The sequence below is a fragment of the Motacilla alba genome, chromosome 4 (genome assembly GCF_015832195.1).
Source record: "Motacilla alba alba isolate MOTALB_02 chromosome 4, Motacilla_alba_V1.0_pri, whole genome shotgun sequence".
NCBI lineage: Eukaryota > Metazoa > Chordata > Aves > Passeriformes > Motacillidae > Motacilla > Motacilla alba.
In genome coordinates, this window is record NC_052019.1 from 32,977,363 (window position 1) to 33,002,338 (window position 24,976).

The 24,976-nt window shown below is 34.5% G+C and overlaps 1 protein-coding gene across 28 annotated transcripts in view; it reads right to left on the bottom strand.

The window, feature by feature from the left end:
- Positions 1–24,976, bottom strand: part of TENM3 (teneurin transmembrane protein 3) — a 1,291,416-nt gene that overhangs the window by 609,757 nt on the left and 656,683 nt on the right. The window lies entirely within an intron of this gene.

Genomic DNA, 24,976 nt, shown 5'->3' on the forward strand with positions numbered 1-24,976 from the left:
CACTGAAAAAAAAATGTTTTGGGGGGGAAAAGAAAATTTACATCATGTTATATTATTTGCTGATGGAAACCTACTTATTCTATAATGATGATGTTTATACAGTAGTTTCTTACTTCTGTGGTTGTCTTTTGTATAGGCTTTAAATGAATAAAATAGTATTTGCCACTACAGTACAGTAAAAGCACCTTATATCATTAAAGCCCTTAGAGAAATCTGATAGAAAAAGTAGTTATGTACTTTCTGTTTTATTTAAAGTATAATTAAAGTAATTATTGTAGTTTTTACAGTTCTACACCTTTTATAATTTCATAGCTGAAGTGAGGTCTGGGATAAATAATAGCTGTCTAGTGCACTTACTGGAGACATTATTTACTTTTACAAGGTATTGATTACCTTATAATTCACAAAAGAAGCAAAACCACAAACTTGCTTGCACAGGACATCAATAAAGACTCTAAATAAATATCAGGTACAGGTTCAGTGGGTATTTCTTTCATATAACATTATTTATACATGTTTACAAATGCATATGCAAACCACTTAATTTTTAAAACACCATTTTTACACCAATTATATCTGGTTTTCATTTTTAAATAGACTAGGTAACGTCTCCCTGAATGCACTTCTTTGTATGTGCTTTTAACAACTGAAAGTAATTTTGTATGCACTTGCATCAGAAAAATAATTTTTAACATCTTGACTTTATTTTTTCTGATATTACTTTATCTCTGCAGGTCACACAAACCGGACTGTTTTTCATTTGGGTCAACGCGTCCTTAGCATGAAACAAAACCCTGTATGACTGCAGTGAAATTACTCATATTTTTAGAGACAAATCAAGGCACGAAGTTCTTCCCTGACTGCCAGAAACTTACAGAGCACTTGCCATTGACAGTTCATGATTCTAAGAGTTATCAAGCTAGAATAAAGAAAGAGCTGCAGTATTTCCCTAGTCCTGGGGATCTGATGCAACAAAATCATTGATATAGCACCAGTAGGCCATTATACTCTAAAAAGCTTAACATTCTACGTGGTAAATAAAAAAGTGAGATGTTTCATAGAGGTTCTTTTTTATTATTCAACTAAATGTTCCTGAACATGAAAATTCCAGCTGTTCTTAGGGTTGCATAAAGGGGGAAAAAAAAGTAGATAAAAAAAGAATCATGAATCTTTTTTTCACTTTCCCTGTAGAAATTATTTCATATACTAAAATGTAATGCTTCTCCAAATACTTATTAAAATCTTTGATTGTAGCATCTAGTGAGAATAGAAATCGAATGTTCCCCATATGGTTCCCCTTTAAAACAAATGTAGCTATTAAAATTTAATAGACAAAATGTTTATGTGTTTTTTAGAAATTCTAGATGATGAGCATACTACTTTTATTCTGAACAGGTGATACTGAGCAATTAAAAAAGGGATTTCTGCTTCTGAATTTCTGAATCAAAACCACAAGAACATATTAACCTTGAAATATCTTTTTCCATCTAACATTTCCATCAACACTGTGGTCATCATCTCCTTATGTGGACCATACCCATAAAATTTCCTACTTGGAGTAAAGCAAACTGATTTTCTACCCAAAATGTGTTCAAAACCAGAAGTCTTGAGAGAAATTGCATGGTCTTGTGCAGTTCTTTGAACTTAAACAGAAAAGGTTGTAGTTCAAGGATTCATTTTGCAGGTCCTTGACAATTCACAGCACACTTTTTTATCCTTTTTTTTTTTAAAGAGTGTCAAAGAGTCTTATGTGTCAAAAAATTAGTTTTAGTTTGATCCAGTTACTTATAAATCTTAATTTTAATGTAATTATAAAGAATTAATTTTATTATTTTTCCCTGCATTTACTAATTAGTAGAAGTATAGTAAACAAGATTATGTTTGTGTATTTATAGCCTATCTTTCTTTTTCATGGCCATCAGTCTAGATAGGTTTGCAGCAGTACAATCACTAAATTCAAAGCTAGGATTTCAGTTGTGCACTACAGAAGTTTCTGAATGGCATCTCTGACACTTGTATTGCACTAAGTACATGCAGCCACTTTGTTTCAGCTTGAGAAAATGCCAAACTGCTTCTGTTTAAATTTTTCTTTCTCTTTTGCCATGGTTTTCTGAGAAAGACTTAGAGGGACAACAAAAATACAGCAAAATACTGCACAAATGTAGTTTCTACTGAAACACATGGTTCTCCAAATATGAGCAATTTTAGAAAACTATTTAATAAATTCTGAAGAAACAAAATTTTCGATTATCCCAATCTAATTTAAATATCCACCTGGATGCAGTATAATTGCCATTCTGAAAATGTAAATTCGTTTCATGCATCCCAACCCTCTTATTAAGCACTAAAACTATGCCATGCATTTTCTGGCTGAGCACATATTTGACACTTGGCTCCCTCCAGGTCTCCTTATAGATAATCTATTCTCATGTCCATTTTACACCTTCCCAAAATCCTAGCACTATTTCTGTTTTAAAAATATTTCTTTGTAATTCCTCTCAGCTAAAAATTGCTTCTGTGGTCAGCGAATAATCCAAATAAAACTTTCCCTAAAGCATCAGTTGAGTTCCACAGGCTTGGCAATATTCTCACATACTACCCTTTTCTGCATTCTGACCTAAAATTTCATCTGTACCATTAGAAGTTTAAAGGTTAGTCTTCAAAGGTAACCTATTATATACCCTCAAATTTCATCCTGTAACAAGGATGTCAGTATGCAAGTTTACTTACTAACAAGTAGCATTCTCTGCTTGTTCAAGAAGGAGAAGCATGAAATGCAATTTTGATAGTGACTGCTGTACTTATGAAGGAGAAAAATTAGCACTGCAAAAATTGAATTAATATCATTCATTACTCTATTACATCTCTTGTAAAAGTCTTCTAAGAAAGGCTGATAATGAATCCTGCTTCCAAGAGTGGAAGAGCTGTGGGTGAGAACATTGGAGCACTATCCTATAAGATGCAAGATGCAAGTTACAGGAGATTTTTTGAGCCACACAGAATTTCAGTATCTAAAGCAATCCACGGCAAGACGTTCCATGTAACATAGACTCAATCTGCTATATAATACTAGTTAAAGGTACTATACTTTTGTAATTTGCATTTTTGTCTGGGAAAAAGTTCAGTTCTGCAGAACTGTATGCATGTGTACAGATATTTATAAACTGCAAATAGCACAGTGGATTGGGCTGATGTAGTACAAACGTTTCAGTTTAGATTAAGATGCCTTAAATTAACCTTAGGAAATCTATGATGGAAGCCATTATGAAAGAAAGCCCTTTCTAGTTCACCTCCAACCTTCATTCTTCCACATACCATAAAGCCAAAAGCAATAGATGAATGGCATAGCTATTCAGTCAGCTATTGCTTTGGGGACTGCTGGATTTTTTTAACCTCGTCAATTTCTGAAGAATTAGCAGGTGAGAATTGCCAATATTTTCATAGTGAAATATAGAAAAAAGAAAAAAAAATCCATACTCTCTGAACTCTTCTTGCCTCTCTCTTTTACACTATGTAAGATTTTTTGTTGATTTAATTCCTCCTAGAAACATGATGTTCTATTGAATCTTGCTCATGCTGCTTGACCATAGGTTGAACACTAAAAACAGATCACACACCACTGAGACCATGTTCTATGTTGCAAAATATAAACTTTCAACACCCCACTCCTCCAAATAAAAGCAAAGAGCAGACCCTTTGAGTAAAACTGAATTTAGCAGTTCCTGAAGAAGCCAAAAGACATATACCAGAAAGTACCTCCTTCTTGGTTTTTAGACAGTACTACCTTTCTTATTAAGTGGTGGAGAGAAATGTTGGCAGAGAATATTCTACTAGCAGATGGCACTTAAGTTGGAATTAAATACTGCAACAGTGTCCCATTTGGACACTATTCAAGAATGAATGCTTCCATGCAAGAAATTACTTAGTAAACCAGGACTTCTAAGGCTGGAAAAGAGATGGCTGAGTAGGAATGTGATAGAAGTTCATAGGCATGAATAGAAATTAATTATCCAATGTATTTTATAAAAAAAAAAAATTAGCTTGTAGGTGAGGGCTACTAAATGCAAAACAGGCACATCTGCATCTAAAAAGATGTAAATTCTGTTATGGCCCAATACTAGAAAAAGGATAGATTTTTCAGAAAATGAGGCACTTAGGGGAACACAAACAAAATCTCCTCAAGTGAATATATTGTAAACATTCTTAGAAATGCCATATTGGGAAAACTGTATTCTATGAAATTCAATAAATTTATGTTTGAATTACTAACAATCAGTATTTTTGTGCCATAGCTCTATTACTTTAGATATGTTTAGTTCTACTGCCAATTCTGATTGGTCAGATTAAATTAGGCTCAAATCAGAACTGGTATGCACCTGGTCTGTGTATGATCTGGTACTATCATTCACCATTTTCAAGGCAAATGATCGCTCTACATATATAGACCCAATTATCATATAAATGAAGACTCTTCATAATAATTTATCATATTGATTCTTCAGCACTGTTAAATATTTTTTTCCATTCTCACATTATAAGTTCTTTGAATTTAGTTTGTACATTTTTGCATTGTCAATAGTTTTGCTTTATCTGAATTATTCTCTACTATTACCCTGAATAATCATGAATTGACTAAACTCAGCAGCAACTCATACCTAAACATAAGAAGCCTGCAACTAATAATGGTAGTCTTCTGTGGTATTTCAAAAGAAATGAAGGCATTTCCAGTCACCTTTGAAAACCATATTTTGAAGAAATTTTACTGCTCTAAATTCTTATTTGCTACATATTTGAGATGGGACGTGAGTAGGTTTGAGTCCTAAATTTTGTTTGGCTTTGCATTCATTTATTTTCTGTAAGTTGCAAGTTAAACCTATTTGAAAATCTGGCAAATAAAACACTTCCGTTACCAGTTGTTCTTTGATGTAAGTGATGGATCTGAAACATTCACACTAAAACTATAGTTTACTTCACTGTTCTTGCTCTCTTAACTTGCAGGTCAGTAAGATCAAAATTTTGCATATGTACAAGAATGCAATCCTATTCCCTTAGTAGCAATCAAACTCTGCCTTATGCTAAGGAACACCATAGCAACTTGATCAGCTTAACTTTTGTGACAGAACAGAATCTGTTCAGGTGTTGGACAAAATGGGGCCATGAAACAAATATGTAAGACTCTCTTTCTCTGGAATTCCATTGGTGTGTTTGTTCCTAAGACTGCTCAGTTTTCACTGAAGTTTACAAAGTGCAGATGGAAATGAAGATAAATTTATCCTAGGAATTTCAGAGCATAGAGAAGAGACACATGAAATAATTTCTGAGATATGGAAAATGTATTGATTAAAAATACTAAATAACAATTAACTAAAAGTATAAAACTGTTACCTTAATAAAATATTTATTCAATTTAGTCATAAGCAAACTTACATGGGAACACATTTCCTACCACATCTGCAAATGTTTAATCTAGTGTACTTTGTTGTGACCTATGGCAGTGCTGAAGCTGCTTAACATTATTAAAACTGATGAGACAAATTATATAGAATCTAACCTTGCTATACAGGTAAAAGTACTTGCCCTTGGATTCTACTTAGCCTGACCGCAGGGCTTTCTGGAAACAACAAATGTTTTCAAAGTGTCAGCTCATGGCTAAATCAATGTTTATGCATTGATACCTTTGAATAGCAAACACTTGCTGCCTGCAAGCTAAACAATGTTTTTATCTGTTTGCCTATTTCTGGTCCTTCAACCACAGCACAGGGTGTTGCAAATCGCATTTAGTAACAATTATCTGCTGGAATTTCGTGAAGAGGAAAGTAGCATGATTAATGAAAAGTGACATACAGAGATTACTTAGCTATGCCAGTCGCCCTGGTGAATGGGCGCCGCTGCTGAACTGAAGCCTGACCTTTGTTACTTTTAACGAGGTCATCGTGAATGCTAAATGCTTGAAAGATTAGACACTACAAATGTTCCAGTACTACTTAATGATGCCTCCACTAATGAACTGCAGGTAGCCAGTTAAATATAATGATACAGTTTTCACCTTTGAAATCAAGGTTGAACAAACCCCTCCCCTCCCTTCCCCCCCAAAACGGTTTTCTGTCAAAGTGTTTAAAAAAAACCCTAGGAACTCATATCAGAGCATGTTTTCTTCACATATAGATTACTAAGAATCTAAATTTAAATAAGCCAAAGAATCCAGCTTTTAAGGAACTTTGTACCCAAGTGACCACTGGATAATTGGTCAGTAACTGTAATGTTAACATCTCATTTCCATGCCTAAACAGCAGAGGGGCTCAGTATCTTGTACTTTGCTGTAAATGCGTATTGTTATAAGCTCCAAAGTTTTCAATTGAACTAACTGAACAAGCATCAGACCACCTGTAGTAAAGTCGTGTAAATGTGAGATAAGCCTCATGGTAAATAGCCATAAAATAAAACCAGTAGTGGGATTAAACATTTCTGTTATTGTATTGACTCATATTAGCTACCCATTAGTGTAGGTAAATGTGACATAGTAAAATTGAGAATAGAAGCTTGAAATCAGATCTTGAAGTAACATTTGACTGAAAACACATCAACCCTGACATGAGGAAAAATTAAATTTAAAACAAAGTTTCAAGATTATGAATAATTGCTTTCACACCCATAAATGTATCTTTGTTCTCTGTGGGAAAATATATTTGATCATTTAATCAGGCAGAGACACCGTCACCTTTCTTATACCGACAAAGCAAGTCTCCTGCCATGAATTTTAATTAAATATAAAACTGTGAAGTCATAACACCAGAAATGGAAGAATGCAAAATATGTGAACAGATATTTCCAACAGAGCACTGCTTGCTGTACAGGTGCATAAAAATGTATGGTTTGTTCAACTAGAATCCATCTAAATATATGCAGTAGGCTGCAGGTTCAGTGAAGTTCATAACATGGTGCATAAAAAAGCGGGACAAAATCAAGTCCTAACAGTACATCCAATAAAACTCTCTGCAATATACCACATATTTTATTTGTACTACTCTATCATGATTCTTCTCTAATTGGCAAACAGAAACAACCCTGCCATTGTCTGCAATGTCTTCATAAATTACCAGGATGGGAGTAAGGGTGGCACAGATTTCAAGCTGATAATATTTACAGTAGTATTAATTAATGAGCATATGCAAGTCACGGACCTGAGGCTATATCACTGGTCCCATCCTAGACAGAGCTAAGGAATTTATTTCTGTTAACCTCTACAGCTACCTGAAAGACAGATGTGGCTAGGCAGGGGTTGGTCTTTTCTCCAGGAAACTACAGACAGGACAAGAGGAAATGGCCAAAAAGTGCCAGGGGTGGTTCAGGTCAAATATTAGGAAAAAATTTGCCCACTGAAAGAAGGGTTAAGCATTGAAACAGAATGCTGAGGGAAGTAGTGGAGCCATCATCCCTGGAAATGTTCAGAAAACCAGTGGATGTGGCACTTCACCATATGGTTAAGCGGGCATAGTGGTACAAGGCCAAAGGTTGAACTTGATGTTTTACAACTTTAATGAGTCTATGATTTTATTATTCAAGCATAAGAGATGGAACCATTCAGAAGAAAAAGTTTTTGCTGCAAGGTTTGGCTTCTCTCTGTTTTCAGTAGCAGAGAAAAGAACTGAAAGCAGATATTATGATTTGTGAGTAGGAAGATCACCTTGTAATTATCTTTCATACTAGAAAATAACGTAAGACTGAACATGATACATTCAGAGATTGCTCTGCATCCATGCAGAATTTTGTGTTTTATGACAGATGTATCAAGACATATTACACCAAGCTAAAAAAAAAAAAGAAAAAGCAAGAGAGCAAATGTAGAATTAGAAACCTTATATATGGCAAAAGAGAATATTTTTTCCATAAAGCCTCAAAACTAGGATATTATATAACAAGATTTTACTTTTACTTTTGTATGGAAATCTTTACATCTTTTCATAAGCATAAAATTTACTGTAAAATCTTTTAAAATTAACCTATGGAAAAAATGGTTATATGGGACTTCTATTCAACAAAAGGCTTAAAATATAAAATAGAAGGCTAATTACAAACGGTTGTAAAATGTCTGGAGAAATTCATTAGCAAATGTTGCACATCAAGATTCTGAGGTTTTTAATATTTTTCTAGATTAGATCTACTACATAAAATTTCATCTAGAGTTATTTGGCTTGCAGGAAAAAATAGGAGGCTACAAATTTGGAATCATTTGCCCAAATATTGATGTTGGTGCAGGGTTTAGAGAAGTAAGAAAGCTTGAATCTCTTGCACTTTCCACTTTAGAGCAGAGAGGAACCCAGGTCTTACAAGAATAGACAGAGCCTGATTTTAAGTTTTCCTGCACCAGCACAGGAGAACTGTTACAGAGGGTTCTCATAATTTGCCTTTCTAGAGTCCTGCAGCAATTCATTCAAGTTTCAGGGAAAGTTTTGGTCTTCAAATTTTAATTCAAATGAAGACAAACTGTTCTTGTGGCTCTTACCTCTTAGGTCCTTTATGTTCAGAATGTGCCTAAAATTAATATTACAAAGCTGTAGAGTTCAAGGTCTGTAGCTTTTGAACTTTAGATTCTGAATGTACATCTATATAATTTCTTTCTTTTCTACTAACTCAAATCTGTATTTAATGGGAAAGAAAAACACAATGCCACAGTTTACTTCATATTTGAATGTCTTAGCATTTGTACCACACTAGCAAAATTATTCAATCTCTATTCTTTTCATCTAAAACCTGCTAAAATGTACTAAAACCCCTCAACAATAGAAATATTGATGATCAGAGACTAAGGCAGTACACTATTGTAGTTTGCTGTTATCTTTTTTTAATATCCATTATAAAACTTAAAAAATAATAAATGTGATATTTAATCCTAAATATGCCTCTTCTAATATACATTAATATTTAAAAACATATTAGAATGGTAACAGCTTTAGAAGTTTAACATTACTGAGTGGTGCTGGAAGTCTATTTAGATACCTTTCTGCTTCCTGAAATGTTGGAGTGGAAAAGCAGGATCTACAATAGAAACTAACTGTGTATAACAAACACTTGTTCAACAATTGCTCTTTTTGGGCGTTTGCCTGAATACTTTTGTTTGAGAAAATTTTACATTGTTGATTATAATTGTGATATCTTACCTCTCAATAAATTTTACAATTTCTGCATAACAGTTCCAAAGGAACTTGTAAATGACAGTAAATCATAAAATTCATTTTGCTTTGCATCAGTTCATTCATCCATGTTCCAACTAATCACCTCATTTCAAAATTCAATAAGCCTAAATACCTGGATTTATGATGCTTTGTCAAAATTAACAAGGGAATATCAACAATGTAGAATTAGAAGTCTATTTCAACTTAAAGACAAGCACCTAGTTGAAAACAATTAAAAAGACTCTGCAGCAATAATTATATCCACAGTGTATGCAAATAAAATAAATTAAAACTGATTTTATTTCTGTTTTGGGAGATTGCAGGAAACACTAAAAAGCTTTAATGTAGTCACTTAAAACAATGAAGTTGTTTTGAAGTAAAACTTTCAAGAGAATGAATTGAGCGTGGAGTACTAAATATGTTAAATTGCACATAAAATGTGCATGTAGATGTATTTTTAAAAGTAAACTATTTCTATTTATTATTCCAGAACTACAATAGATCAGAACGTTTTTATTCTGATAGATAACATTTTGCTTACAAGTTATCACCTGTAATAATATATCTAAGGAACCCAATCATCCTCTCATATCAAAATGGAAAAATAAAAAAGTGCAGCATTAATAAAATATATTAACAGTAGCATTTAGGAAACACATTGTCTTTTTAAAGACTCAATAGTCTAGAATCCATTGTTTATACATGAATTACTGGCAAGAAAAGTTTTAGCTTTTTTTTTTTTTTACTACTGTAGGCACTCTAAAACTTACTAGACGTTCTGCAAGCTCTGGAGACCTGCATTCATGTTCAGTATTAAAAAACAATTATTATTTATTTTCATTTTTGGAAACAGTTTTGACAAACCCAAGTATTTTTTTCAATAATTTGGCATCTGTTTTTCAGATTCTGTGTTGCAATGATTACATTTAGGATGCTTATTCAGTAGGCAAAATTAAAAATTAAATAAATCAAAGGAAAGAAGTGTGTGTGTAGTAGTGTATAGCTTTTAGGGAATAGGCAGAATTAAAAAGAATGAGCAGGTTATATAATTTATTTTGAAAGGATTTAAAACCTGCAAATTTTGTTACAGTTAAAAGGTCTGCAGTCCTCTGCTGCTTCTTTGATTAAGTTCAGATGCAAAACAGCTAATGGTAAAAAAACACTATGCCACGGTGTATATTTTATCACCTATTCCTATAACTCTCAATCCACAAAAGGCTGGTTTTTATACAACACATCAATAACAAGATCTAGAAACTTTCTGGTGATTCCAGGTAAGTTATTTCCTTTCTCTTTATAGGTATTTTGTCTTTCTTTTTCTGATTAATTTCTCTGAATCTGAAGGAGCAATATTCCTTAAATGAGTATGGATATAGCCAAATATAACCATACATGTTATGAAAACACAATTAGTAGTTCAAAACCTTGCATACCTTTAATAATCAAATCTTTCTGTTTGCCTCACCGAATGCGAGTTTTTCTAACATGGTATAAACAATTTATCCCTAATATCTTCTTCTATCTCCATCTAAGCAACTGTATCCTAACCAAGGTTTTTTACTTCTGAATATGAAGAATGGAGACATCAAAGTGCTCTAATAAGATCTATCAAACACTTAAATAATGCTTTGGAGAATATCTGTGAAAATGTCTCAGTGCATAAGGTATTGGTGTTAATCATCACATTTTAGATTCTGATAAAAGATGACATTTGTATCAGGTTTCCTATCAGCTTCTAGTCTTGCTGTCCCAGTAAAGACATTGGGGAAAACACCAGATACTATACTTATGATGCATATTCAAATAATAAAGGTTATCCCTATGCACATATTCAAATCCTCTTTCATTTATAATAGTCATCATGGAGAAAAGGTCACTCAAAATATAACAGAACAAGTTTCTAGTGCAAGAAAAGGTATGAAAATTTTCAGGTTGTTATCTCTACATAAGCAGACATATGCAAAAAACGGAGACACCTTTTGGTACTTTTAAAATCAAACCATATGTGCTATGTTTTGAAGGAAAAAACCCTTATGTTTTGATCCTCATGATCATTCTCCGTGATGAAAAAATGTAATCTATATGTATTTAACTTAGGGTGAAAACTGGTGTTTAAGCAATGGATATAGTTAAATGACTGTTAATAATTCTATGTTATTTTGAAAAGACAGTATCATTCTTTATATACTTTAATTAAAATCAGAGAAAAATGTAGTTACTCATGGACATTTTCAGAACCACTGTACTCTTCCCATATCTTCAGGAATGTGTACAAATATTACTATAAAGATTTAACATTAAAAAAATATCTGAAGTCCTAAATTTCAAGTAGGTATGCCAGAAGTTCTGTCTTCTACAATAACAGAATTATGCACTTGGTCTTTAAACTGGAGGATTGAGGCTACAATCTGATTGAGGTCTTTCTGGTTGTGAAAGAATCCCATAAAAATGTAACTTACTTGTAAAAATCCTCTGGAGCAAAACCATGTTTTTTCTTTAAAAAAATCCAAACTTTTTTCCTTTAAAAAAATGTAAACTGTTATGCAATCATCAGGACATTGTAAAGCTGGAAATACTTTTATTCCACATGAACCTCTCAGTGCATTCTCAATTTCTGAGCATAATGTTAAGATGTTTATAGTAGAAAATGCATGTAAGTAAAAGGCCAGCAACATAAACAATGAATGTGCAAGAATGGCAGCATTTTCTTACTTTACTATTTGAAGGCAGTTGCTGTAGCACACAGCTGGACTTGCTCTACTATGGGGCACATCGTTGAGCCATTGATGGAGAGAAGCCAAGAAGGATTCAGGGCTGTGAAAAGGAGAAGTGGCTTGGAAACAGAAATGATAATCCTTGTGTTTTTCAAAAACTGTCCAGCAACTTCGTTCTCCTGTGATCTCCCGCTCAGTGGCTGATGACATGCTTTTAAATCCCGAGTGCTGCAGTTTCTCCTGACTGCACACATGCACACATTGTCACAGGTCCCTTCTTCAGAAAAAGAAGTGTTATCCCATTGTCCATTTTACAACAGGAAATGTTGAAGTCAAGATGCTCAGTGGACCAGGGTGACATTTATGGGTCAAGATGCACATTCAAATGCAAGCTGATTTTCACAGCAGGGATGTGAGACACAATGACACCTATAAGCAAACCCCTAAGCACTGTTCTGAACAAGCATTTTTGCCCTTTTTTTTTTTTAAAGTTTGCTACTGGATACAGCATATCAGTTGGTTTCTGAGGAGAGAATAACTTGCAGAGATTTCAGTAACATGAAAAGAGAAAAGAAGGTTTTGGATTTCTATCATCCATTTGAAAAAAAAGTGCTGAAATTTTACTTGCATTGTTTTTCACTTTTGGGACAAACTGCATGGAAGAGTTGGACACTTTGAGATCCAGCGTGTGAGTTCTCTGCCACTTGCTTGTTAAGTCTGTGTTTTGTTGCTTGGTCCTTTCCACAGGATGAATTTATCTGATCGCTTCAGGTTTGTAGAACAGACAGGCTACTGGAAACACTCTTGGTAATAGCCTTGGTCCTTACCTAAGACAGCTTTTTTGAAATCAAGGGATAAAAAAAAAACCAGGACAAATTGCTGCCTATGGAAATTTTAGAGAAAGAAAATAAGGAACCAAAAGATTAAAATCTTGGAAGTGCAGGAGAAAAGGTCTCCGCTTTCACTTTTGATATATTGTTTTGACTGGGTCTTTATTGAAAAAGTGGTGAACTGAAGAAACATTAATTTATAATCTTATCAAATAAGTTATTTGCAGGTGGACTTAATTAACTTTTTTATGACTAAAAACCGACATGGCAAATTCTTCTATCTTTATCCTATCATGAACATAACTAGTGTTTAACTAATCTCACATTAGGACTAGTCTCCCTCAAACCAGTTTTGGGATCAAGGGGTTTTGTGAGCCTAACTGAGGAATCTACACATCACTTTTCAGAGGTCCTGTAGGAAATGAGCAACTTAATTTTCTCACTGGCTTTCTACAGACTCTGGACACTTTCAACAAGTGTTAGATACTTACAAGTTTACTAAAAAGTATAATTTTTAACCTATAGGTTGTAGTAATAAATAAAAGAGCCTTATGAATTTTGCTTGAAATTAGTAGCTTCCTTTTTACTTACTATATGCTATTTTTTTGAATTCTCATATATTTGGTTTGTTTTTTGCTGATATAGAAGCAGAATTATGAGTGGCTTATTTTCTAATACTCTGTGGCTTTTGATAATGTTTTCAATATCTTATTTGATTTTCTAAAGTCACAATCCTTCTTTGAAAATATCAAAATCTATGCAAGTAATCATTCTCTGAGCATTTCACATTTTCTCATTGGTACTAAAATAGTTTCTGGCTTTAAGTCCACTAATCAAGGAGTATTCAGGGAAATAAACCTCATTTTTATGAGTAACTGAACAATGAACATAGGAATGTATTTCAAAAAGACATGAATGTAAGTCCTTATTGTGTTCACAAAAATCCATGTAGTAAAGAAAAAAAAGGACAAACCTAATCCTCTTTAATAACTCAAAACTCACAGAAAATATAATTTATAACTTTTTTTTGCAAGGATATTACTCGATACTAGTTCCACTTGTTCTATCAGAGTATATTTCCTCACAAAATAGAGATGTTAATTAATAAGAAGCTCAAAAGAGTATTTAATTTTGAGTGTGTGATATAATTATTTTCCCTTCAGAAAGCCTACAGAATGTGTCAACCCTCTTTTTAGAATTATTGCACCAGGAAATAAAGGATAATTATGTTGGCAGCATGCTTCTTTTTTCTTTTAGGTCAAGCAAGATGTCATGTGGGAGGAATTGCCAAACAAATTCCATGATGAATTAGATGACGCAGTATGTCGGAATTCTAAAGAATCTTCCACATTGTAAGAAGCCCATAGCTGCTTCAATTACATGTAAGTGGGAAAGAGGGGAAAAAGAATTCCTTGTATACACACTTACTTCAGTAAAAATGCATCCAGTGTGACACTGACAAGTTCACCAGCTTCATGGGAACACTTCATGCAGAACAATGCTGGTCATTTGGAGCCAACATTTCTGCATAAGCTTATCGGTATTTGAGTCATTTCACCACTTGGCATCAACTAAATTCAAAAGACTGTTCTAACAGTAGACTTTATTGTACTGAGACTGCACAGAACAGTAAAACTAGTTTGTCCTCACACAGCAAAGGGCAGAGTCACTCAGAATATGCAAAGTGATTCTGCTTGGTTGATTTTCATTTGTCTCTAAAACAAAAACTCTTAATCGCTAAAATGTCGTAACAAGTCAGACAAATGGTAACAATTCCCTTGAAACTATATTTTAAGTTAAAACTCATCTGAGAAAGGTCCACTAGCAGATGGGGAAATGTTTACAGGTTTTGGATTGTGTTTTACATACTAAAAAAGGAAAAAAAAAAAAAAAGTAAACATTCTGTAGAGGAAGACTGAATTTATGAAAAAATAGTGGCTTTAAATAAATGCAGGTGGTATGCTTACAAAATGCTGAAAACCACATCCTCATAGATATGTATTATCTCTCTTCTGGTACACTGATATTGGATGGTCAACTTCCATAATTTTTGTTTCATTCACTTTTTTTTTTGTTTGCTTATATTTTTTTAAGTATTGGATGTGTTTCATTTTGTACTGTTAATCCTTTTCATAGAGTTTAAAAGTGAGCAGCTTTTTTTGTATAATTTTTGACACAGTAAATGAACTTCCCATCATGAGGGGTTTTTGTTTATTTTGGGGGATTTTTTTGGTTGTTTTTTTCTTTTGTTTTGCTCTGTTTTGCTTTTTGTTGTTGTTGCTGTTTGTATCTGGTCTGGCAGGATGCTCTTTATTGGAATCATGCCTATGAGGGATAAGAATTTGAACAAGTTTTGGTTTTAGTAAATACATTTATATGTAATATTTTTCAGTAGTCTGAAAGCTCTCAGGAGTAGCTCTTGGTAGTGTCTCTACTTGTAGAGAGTGAGAGATTGGAGAGATTCAGGGAAAACCAAGCCTGAGAAGTAACACCATTACAGGACATACTGCATTGGACTAGCTCATCTACCTGTTTTTTTCTTTCTTCAAGACAAAATTGTTCAAATAGGACATGGAACAAATATCTAGATTCACAAGGTACACAGCTTCTATTGCTTAGCTTCCAAGTCAGATTCCAAAAGCTGAGTACTAAGGATGTACTAGAAAATTCAGCAGCCACCCTCGTGTGCAAAGCAAGGAGGAGGTAAGGAGAAATCCAAGAGCCATGTGGGTGTGTTGGAAATCAAGATAGGCTTCAATGTCTGATCTGGGGCCTGAGGGGCACATTCATCATAGAGGTCAAGACTCAATTTTTCAGCAGGAAATCTGCCAGAGAATGCAACAGGAGGGAAAATGTGGGAAGACAGCAGAAACAGGGCTGCATTCCCAAGGCAGGTCACCCAATGCACCCAACAGCATAGTCATAGCTGGGACAGGTGGACAAGACACTCAGGTGTTAGCTGCAGGGCCAGAGAGCATTGGCCAGGGCAGAGCATCAAGCCATGTCCATAACTTGTGTGAAAAATGAAAGTGCCTGGTGAAAGGATGAAGGGCAGGCTGGTCTATGGCAGCTCTGAGGGGGAACAAGGGCCCTGGCTGGAGCAGAATGCATCCTGAGCCTGTGAGTGAGTGATGTTGGCAGGGTAGGAACAGTGAAGCTGGTTAGTGCCAACAAGACTCTGACAGAAAGTTCATTTCAAAAGCACAAAAAAGAGGTTAGAGTGCCATTTGATACAACCTACTCATTACAGCAGTGGCCCAGGAGACAGCGTATCTTAATTCAGCACTTTCCTCTCCTAAGATTAGCAGAACAAGAACAAAATCAATAGCTTCTTCTCCTGGCAAAGTAAGGGCTATGGGTGTGCTTCTAAGGCATCAGTGCCAAAAAGGAGGAATCAGCAATTTTCCAGTCCTACATGTCCCCCCCACAAGGGTTTTTGGTATTTTCTGGTTTTGGGGTTTTGTTTGCTTGTTTTTTCTTTCATTGTTTGTTTATTTTTGTTTGCTTATTTTTTTGTTGCTGTTGTTTTGTTGCAGTTTTTTTGGTGGGGATATTTTTTGCTGTTTTTTTAATAGTCATAGAGTTTTGAAACCAGACTGAGGTGCCTAAAAATTTCTGGTGTTACCAGATATATGCAAAGACGAAGGTAGAAACTTGCTAAGTTTAGGATAAGCAGTAGTGTTGAGACAGAAGCAAACACTGAATCAAGCCCCAAGCCTACAAGTAGAGAAGAATGAAAATGAGCAAAAATTATATTAAGATTAGCATGAGAAGAATTTCATAAGTAAGAAGTGTAGGAAAAAGCTGGAGGGACCAGCAGGTTCCTATGCCCCATATTCCCCATGATGGGTGCACCCTTCAAGTCCCATTTGAGCAGTAATGTTCTGGAAGAAAGCAAAGGAGCATCTGGACGGCAAACACATTCATGCCATCTCATACTGCTTTTTACAGTGCTATGTGAACTGAAAATGCCTTTAAATATAATGAACATATAACCATCTGATCTGGATAGCAAACATAGTACCTGAGGAATGAAATGGCTCACATAACAGTACACCAGGCAAAGGCAGTGGGTTACTTCAGAAAGACTTAAGTGGGCATCCTCATAAACTACAGTGAAAATATGAAGAGCTACAGAAGTTAGCATAATATTATCTGATTATCCTTTTAGTTTCTGACTTATACACTATTAGTATGAAAAAAAAATACATGTTTTATTTTCCTCCCAGTTTTGCACAAACCTTTCTTTGTTACACTAGAAATTTGTAATACTAGTCAGGGTGCTGTACAAACTATTAACTTTTCTTGCTGCACATTTTGGACAAAAAGTTTGCCTATTTCCCAGCACAGTTTCTTGGCATCTTCCCTGTCAGATAAGGAAAGACAAGACAACAGCTCTGGGATAAATTTCTTTCTGAAATATCTACCTTCCAAGAACTACTAAGAAAGGACACAGGAGAGCTCACCAAGTTTCATTTACACACAAAAAGTATTTGAACTCTCACAGAACTGTGGCTCCTTAATCTAAGGCTTATAGGGAATTTACAAAGGGCACATTCCCTTCAGGACATGCCTGTAATTCCCATTATCATCAATAGGGGTTATAAGCAAGTTGTAACAAAGAATAAACCCTTGTGTGTTAGCACTGCCCCTGTTTAACAGTGTCTAAATCAATACCAATGATTTGACAGTTATACTTTAAATATATTCTGACTCATTTGAAATTCACTTTGCACTTAACTAATGAAAGAGTACATTTTAATCCTCCTAACAAAAGGACAGCCATTGGAGCCCGAGCCAAAACTGAAAATGTCAACGGGAAACTTTAACTCAAGAATTCTTTGGATCGGTCCCTTAATAAATAACACATAGTTCATGCCCACTAAAAAGATTTCAATGCTATTCTGTTGCTTAACCTGGCAAAACAGAGCTGCTGCTTTAAAAAGAAAGCTTCTATATACCTTTATCCAGACTTGAGCCAACATAGGTAAAAACATGCAGCACTTGGGAATTTAAAAATGCAGTGTAACTGTGGGAGAGAGAATATATGCTGAAGGAACTTAAAAATGTTACTGTTTTTATCTGATGACCTGTGCACAACACACTTTGCCCAATGAAACCTCTAGTATGTTTCTAAAAACAGAAAACAGTAAAATAAACATCAGTCAGAAACAGAAAAAAAACCCAGACCTTGGAGTAGACAACCATCTATAGAAACAGATGCATAGGGAATGGAGAATTTTACTACTAATATAAGTAATTTTCTAAACTGTCCTGGAAAAGATGAAACAGGGAGGAATGTGCTCACACATGAAATTAGAAAGTTAGAACAGATTTACAATATAAAGGCTTTTCTGCTGTCTCAGGAGGAAATCACTGTCCTTCTAGATGTCAATAAATACAGCTATTACAGGCTGCACAGTGGCTAAGATATTCTTAACAGGATTCTTCCCCAAGGAAACATGAACACATAATTCCCAAACAATTTCCTATTGGAGTTTAGTCACAGATGCAAAGATGAAGTTACAACTTCAGTGTAATTTGGGTCAGGTTTCCATTCAACCTACATAAAAATGTACACAAATTCTGCAAATGTATTTCTAACCAGAGACCTGAACAGCATCTGAAATACAAGCACGATCTCTGAAGTTTCAGCAATAATCAGACTGTTCAAGCACTTATATTTCCTGTAATTATCTAATGTTTCACACCAATTTTTTAAAAAAAGTATTAAAACATAAATAGTTCACAGGCTGGAAAAGGGAAGTTAATACTATTCTTTTAAAAAGCAGTTATCAATCTGTGCCTTCAAAATGCAGGTTTTGATTCAATTCAGTTTAAGTAACTGCTTCATTTCTTTAAAATTATTTTATTCTGAACTTTGTTTTTTAGAGAGAACATTATCTACGCATGTTAGGAGACCACTGTCTATAAATTATGTACAACATAAATAGTAGTCTATAATAGCTCTACTTAAATAAACATGTATTATTTATAGTGTCACAGGTGAAATACTAAAAGAAATTATACAGTCTGCCATGAATCTTCTTGCAAAAATAATTTGTTCATGCTAAACATGTGTAGTATTGGCTCTTTTCTTTCTTTTTCTAGAGCTATTTGGATACTTTAATTAAAATGGTATAAAATATACATAACATTAATAAAATAAATGCAATAATCACATTATGGCTTTTTATTCCCTCTAAGGCAGCTGTGGTTCTTTCATTTAAGCTCTTTGCTCTTCTTACATTATATACAATGGAGCAAGTCCTGATCTCATTTATGGTACCTTTTAAAACACTGGAACTTTATGAATGTTGCAGAAGCTACTTCAGATCTACACCACATGAGATACAGACAAATGAGATGTACCTTTTCTGTACTGGCCTCTCTGTTGTTTCTAGTTCTAAATCTCCAGCTGAAAGCTGAAGTAGCACATTCAGTATTTAATGCTCTAAAAGGAATTCCAATCAATATTTTTGCCCTGTATTTCTGCTGAAAACTGTACTGGCACTTTTACAAAGCAAGGCAGTTTCTCTATCATTCCTGGTATTTCACAGAAAGAAAATGTGTCTTGATTAATTTATCTCTAATTTTACAAACGCTTTATATTTTCAACACTTGTCATTGTGATAAGAAAACCATGATCAATCTATTCAAAATGGGACTAGAGTCCTTAAATTACATTATAGATCTCTTTCCTATTCAGAAGGATTAATGTATCAGTATCACTCTGTAGTTTGGGGCACTAATAAGGTTGAACTATAAGGGAAGCAAACATGGCAGCAAATTGGTTGTTTCCTTCAGCTGCTGCCGCCATGCAGAAACTGAAAGATACAACTTAGGAACATTTATGCATGCTTACTAAAGATGCTTGCTCATTAGTTAGAAGAGTACAATGCTTCATTCACAAAGAGTATAAATCTATGAATTCAGTCAATTTACTGAGAATTAGAACACAGATATCAGCTCTTATAGGAAAGCTTTTGGGTTTTACATATTTTATAACTAAAAAACCACATAGGTTTTTACTATTATTATTAACACGCTACATCTCTTGTTTCTAATATCCTTAAACATTAAAGGGCTCAAGGTTTGTTATAGCAATCTGCAGGCACCTCTCCAAGTTTTTGGCACATCTCTGCAAGTGAGCAAAACAATGGAAATAATGCCATGCAGAACCTGATGTGCCCATCTGGAGTTTTCCAGATCTGCCACCTTCAGTGTTCACCCGATCACTTACCTGGTATCTAAATTATAAAATGTGCTATTGGCTCAAGGTGCCTTGTTCTGGATTCCAACTGCACAATAAGATATTTGGTAGTTTTCCAGCTCAATTTTCAATAATTGAGAACAGTATTTTGGAAAGCACATTTATAATTATACTGTTAGACAATATTGTAACAAATAATATCAAAGAATATAATGCATTAGTTAGTTCTTCAAAGCTGGTAAAATCAAATTCTTTTGCAGTGTCCTCTGAGAAGTGTAGAAAAGACAACATTTTACCTCATTCATGCCAATGAAATGATGTTTTTGCTATACTTTCACTTGTTACAGTACACAACTCAACATTTTAATATCACTTCAACTGAACCCCGCTATGACAATCTAGGAAGGAAATGGATCCAATAACATGAATACACATGTGATATCCACTATAAAACAGTTTCAAAAATTAATAAAGTAGGAATCCATTTTTCTTATTCCGGAATAATCTCTATTTTTGTAAGAGAGAATAAAATGTAAAATGATTATGTATGTAATAATGAAGTTACTGTTGCAGGAAAATAGAGGTTCTCATCCAAAATTTCATGTAAATAGTATAAAAAAAACCATCACATTTTAAACTTTAAAAAGCATTAGGCATGTGGAAGAATTTTATCTGCTTTCACAGAGAATGTTTCGTGGGATTAAAATAATTCAAAGATTCGTCCAGATCTATATGGCATTCATCTGAATAACACCAGCCCAGCAATCTTTACAATAGGAGAACATGGGTTTTAAATTTCTGTTGGGCGAAAAAAAAAATCTAATCCCTCCATCTTGGGGAACACTGGTTATGCTTCAGGTTTTTTTCATTTCTAGTAAAGCTTTCATATAAGCTGGTGAAACAACAAGACCAAATCACATTGCAGATAACACAATCAAATCAATTAGTTACACTCTCTTTCACAGACTTACTTTTAAACCAAAGCTTTCTGCACTTGTGTTAGCATACATTTAAACAAGGCAGCAGTCTGTGCTAAATATAAGAGAAGATCTTTGCTTGGATTTGTCTTCTGTGTTCTAGGTTGTCTCATAACCATATTTTCCTGGTTCAAGCTGGGATACCAAAGTCAATTTTCTTCCTAGTAGCTGGTACAGTGCTGTGTTTTGGTTTAGGATGAGAATAATGTTGGTAACACCTTGATGTTTTAGTTGCTGCTGAGCAGTGTTTACACCAAGCCATGGAATTTTCAGCTTCTCACCACATCCCACCAGCAAAGAGACTGGAGGCACAAGAAGCTGGGAGGGGACACAGCTGGGACAGTGGACCCAAACTGGCCAAATTCCATACGATGTGGCATCATGCTTAGTATATAAACTAGGGGGAAAACTGCCTTGGAGCCTCTGCTCAGGAACTGACTGGGCATCAGTCAGCAGGTTGTAAGCAACGGCATTGTGCACCACTTGTTTTGTATATTCTAATTATTTGAATATTAACATCATCATCATAATCATCATCATTTTCCCTATTAAAGTGTCTTTATCTCAAGTTATGAATTTTACTCTGTTTTTTTTTTTTTTTAAATTCTTTCCCCTATCCTAGTGTGGGAGGGAATAAATTGAGCAGCTGTTTAGCCACTGTCAGGTTAAACCAGAACACATATTTAGCTAGCCTCAAAAAAAACCCCACTAGTCTATACATCTCAAGGGAGCCCATACTATCCACCTCCTAGTGAGGTCCAAAGTTTTTTCTCACTAACCCCATTTCAGCCAAGGCAAGGCCCCTTGTCTAACATGTGCATGCATTGCTATGATCTCTCTGTAACACCAGGGGCTGTATTAGTGCCTGACTCTCTCCATGTCTTTAGTTCTATTCACCCAATATCCATTCCTCCTTAACCAGGGGTTTCCTTTAGCCAGGAAGCAGACAGCTAAGTTATTTTCCCTTCCACATTCTGCTACACTCCCATCCTCATCCAGCTTTTGATTTAAAACTGTCCCACTACCAACACAGCTTTTTTCTTTCAGCCTGGAAAAATTCTGTTTGTCTGCTATGCTGAAAAGCCTTGAAAGAATGCAACTGAGGGCTTTGATTAACTCACAATAACCAAAGCATCAAGCATCTACTTATATCAGCTCTGCTGTATAAGTAGCAGAGAACCACATCTGTGTTCTATTTCCCCTCTTCTAGTTTTATTTCTTTATTGAACCAGTAAGGCTGTGTTCACTGATGCCTAGAACATTTCCTGAAACCTGCAGCAGATTTGATCCAGAAATACCCCTATATACAAAGGATATAATTCACCTGAGTATAAATTTAGCCAAATATTTGAGCTGAAGGAAGACATACCCAAGAATCATCATACTGCTAGCCTCACATGAAGTGAAGCTGAACAAAGAAACAAACACTTTCTTTTGTTTCATTTTTCCTACAGTTGAATCTATAGCTTACATAAGATAATATCCCTACATTTCCTTTCTTGTTCATGTATGATTTACAAGCCTGTAAACATATTAGAAAATTTTATTGAACATGATGTGAATATTAAAGATGATATTTGGACATTGCTACACCTTTTGAAAGAAAGGACTTAATAAAGTGTAGCACCATTAAGCAGTATTAGCTGCACCACATTGTGCTTGCATCCTCTTCTGAGAGGAACCTGATTTCCCTGTTTTCATGACTCTCTATTACTGTCTTCCAACACTTATTTTTAAAAGCAGCAGGAACCCTGTTAACACAGTAGTGTGAATGTGTTTTTTCTGTAGAATCTTCTGTTAGACTGAGAAATTACCTCTTCTCTTTATTTGCTATTCTAATATTGCAGCAAAGTCTCAGACAGTACAAATTTTCTCCAGAAGTGCATGGAATAAATCTCTCATGAATCTGCCGAACCAGGCTCAGTAATGGCTACACGTTGCTATCAACAAGCCAAGGACTTTTTTTGGCATGGGTACAGCATTTCAACAAGAATAAACAGTTTGGAACTCAGGCTATTTTACAGGTCATTATTTTTTACTAATGTACTATTAGTTTGGTGAATCTTACCAATTTCCTTAAATCCCTAAAAGTCAGAATTCATGTGACAGTTTTAGCCTTTAGATCCTTTTCTCCTACACCCTTTCTCCTCAGAAAACTGTAGATGAAAATTCCAAATTTTTTTTTTCCTGACACAATATAACCATAAAGACTCAAAACCTGGAAAATTCAACTACTCGCAATACGCACTGTGGTACAAAAATCTCAGGATGTTAATAAGCAGTCTTGTTATTTCTTCTCCAGACCAGTGAAGCCTATCAACAGCAATTATTCTCTTTACCTGTACAGTCCTCTCTACTACAAAATGTGGACTGACAGGGACCAACAGTATATTGGTTGTGTCAGTTGTCTTTCTTTTGCTGTATGTGAGGAACACATACTAAATACTATGCTTCATTCAGTTTGGTAAGAAGAGGGAAAAGAAGTCTTTCTGAAAAAACAGAATTTGAAATGGCCTGGTCTGATTGGAATTACTGTGTAAAATCTTCTTTACTGAAATAAAGCTGTCGCTTGTTCCATAGGCTGTGTGGTCTTTCAGTTAATGGCACAAAGTGGCATTTGTGAAAGCTTATCTGAATTAACAAAATGTGGTTTGCAGTTATGATATAATCACCCATTACCACACAAGACATACATTAAAATCCTGAATCCATGTTTGTTGAGCTAAAAAGATGGTCTATCAAAAAAACCCTCAAGAAATCAGAAAATAAAAGCACACAACAGGACTTTTGGTTTCTGCATCCATGGCTATAAAACCCCCAAGGTTTAATATATTATGCATGCTAATGGGAAAAGACACAGAGTAGAAATAAAATATGGGAAAATTTTAAGAGCAAATCAATCAAACAGAAAGTTTTATTTAGTGAAAATGCTTTGCAGTGCTTAAATTCTGAGGTACATGTCTCAATAAAAAACTGGGAAGTCAAACCTGAAACAAATTCCTAAATTCCTCAACAGTGGAAGGCTAGCTATTGAAAAAACCTACTTATTCTAAGAATAAACATATACACACTTTAATTTATATAATTATTATTTTATATATATGTATATAACTTATATATATAACCTATATATTATATATAACTATTAATTTTGAAAGATTTCTCAGCTATGAATAAAAATAACAGAAGCAATAGGAGAGACCTAGATACATTTAGTCGGTGTAAGAGTTTTTGAAAATTTATCAGACAATTTGTGGTCCTTTATACTTACTGTAAAAGCTCCTCTAAAACTAATCAGAAGTGATAATATGAATGAAAAGTTTAAGAATTGAGTTTCTAAATGCCCTCTGAACAATCTATTATCAGTTTGATAGGCATACAGAATACTGAAGCAGTTAATAGGGAGTTGAGCATGTTTAAAAACAAAAGATTTTTCTGCCTGATAAAGCACAGCTGCAGAATCTTATTGCTCTTCTGAATGTGGATCGACATGAAAAGAGATTTCCTCCCTAGTTTTTAATATTTTATTAATTAAAAAAACCCCAATCTTTCTTTGCTTTCATTAAGTGTGGAAAAGTTTCATTAATATAGAAACCACTGTAAGCTTCTGGCCCTTACAACAGTTCTCCCATGACAGCAATAGTGACATATCAACAATCAGTATTCTGCATCCTAATGGTGGTTTTCAAGCAAGTCTCATAGTTCAGATGGGGGCAGTAAAAGCTTATGCTATCCCTTTAAGGCTTTCTTGATGTCTTTTGGCACTCTCTTATAATTACAGCTTTTACTGTACTGTACTGAAGGCATTGTTCTGCAATTGAGTCTTTTGAAATTATTTGAGATCACAGTAAATGCCACTTTTTAAACAACTAAACTGGAGAACATTTACTTTCCTTTAAGAATACAATCACAGCTAGAGCAAATATGCAATTAACTATCAAAATAAAATGCTGGTCTGGGAGATTTGGACAATTTTCACACAGTTGCACTAACAATAATTCTGTCCCTCTCAGTTTCCCAATTCCTTCTAAAATCTCCAAACTAAAACAACTTACACTCACACATTTAT